Raw genomic sequence first — 1678 nt, 5'->3', positions numbered from 1 at the left:
AGAATTGGCTGGCGACTCTAACATCAGATATATGCAGTATGAAGAAGATGATGTGGTAGATGCGCAAGACAGAGATGTCTTTGCAGTTTTCATCTGTTCGCAAGCACAAGTAGCACAATCACCTACCAATGCGAAGAGTGATGATTCTACACAAGCTAAGCATTCTCAACACTTCCCAGTTACTATTTCTAAGCATGAAACTCCTTTACCAAATCCTCCAAAGCACAACTCCACTCCAAAAGACAATGCGAAGGATAAAAATGTAAGTGCTCCTTCGACTGCTATAAATTTTTCAACAGCTGTTAATTCTTCTGCACCTGCATCAAAGACCAATGCACCCAATGTTTCAAGTTTTCAAAATGAGAACCTTAACCAATATTTGATGAATTCTTTTTAGTCACTTGATATTATAGATCATGCTAGGAAAACTAAAGTACAAATGTCTGAGGTAGAATATTTGAGATCCAATCCAAATCAATTTGATCATCTGGTCAAATTTGTAAAAGAAAAAGATACTTCCCCAAGTAATCCTCCCAAATCCAACACATCTCAAAATAATCTAGTTGGTTCCCCTTCTCCTATAGGAAAGAGAGAAATGTTTTATATCTCCTTATTGATTAATGGTCATAGGTTAAGTAATTGTGTAATTGAATCCAAAGCATCTGACAATGTTATGCCAGTTGAAGTTGCCAACGTTCTTGGTTAGACCTTGACCAAGACGTTTGGTAGATTCTTTTTCATGGATAATAAGAAAGTCCCACTGATAGGTCAAATTAAGGATGCGCAATTTTCTTTTGTCGCATTTCCAAAAAAGAAGATCAAAATGACAGTATTGGTAGCCGATGTGCTAGCTTCCTATGGCATACTTTTGGGAAGGAATTTTTGTAGAGATGTTGGAGGAGAATTAAACAAGGATATGACTGAAGCACATATTCACGTCAAGGGAGATCAAAAATTTGTATCTAGAAAAGGAGTCACAATACACCATTGTGAAATCTGATGATCAGCGGGCTCAGATTATTTTTGAGTCATCAAGTATGGGAAATCATTTCATACATGTTGATGATGAGTTTTAAGTTGTTCCTAAAATTGAGGATGTCATGTCACTTGATGAAATTTCTAGTGATTGTGAAAGTATTATTGTTGAGTCTATGGGATCTTCAACTCCACAAGAGCAGCCTCTCAATTTTGATGTTGTCAGTGTTGGTGGTCTAAATGATGTTTAGACATTAGAGTTTGATGGTGGTTGCTCTTCCATGGGATCAGGAGCCAGTATTATTTTGGTGTCTCCTGATGGTAATATATTCCCATTCTCTTTCAAGTTACAATTTAATAATGCTAATAATACTATTGAGCATGAGTCTCTTCTTTTGGGAATGAATGTTTCTCAAAAGAAAGGAATTAAGAATTTGCATGCTCAGGGAGATGTTGAATTGATTGTTTGTCAAGTGAGAAATATCTATTAGATAAGAAGCGATAAGCTAAGGCATTATCATAATCTTGTGTGGGATCCAATTGAGGCATTTGATGCCTTTGGTCTATCTATTGTTTCCCATGAATTCAATGATAGAGCAGATTCTTTAGTAGTATCTACAACCTTGTTGGTTCCACACAAGGATTTTTCAGGACCTATATATTATTGAAATGATCTTTCAACCAAGTGTTCCTGATAATTCTG

The sequence above is a fragment of the Cryptomeria japonica genome, chromosome 3 (genome assembly GCF_030272615.1).
Source record: "Cryptomeria japonica chromosome 3, Sugi_1.0, whole genome shotgun sequence".
NCBI lineage: Eukaryota > Viridiplantae > Streptophyta > Pinopsida > Cupressales > Cupressaceae > Cryptomeria > Cryptomeria japonica.
This window is presented reverse-complemented; position numbering follows the sequence as displayed.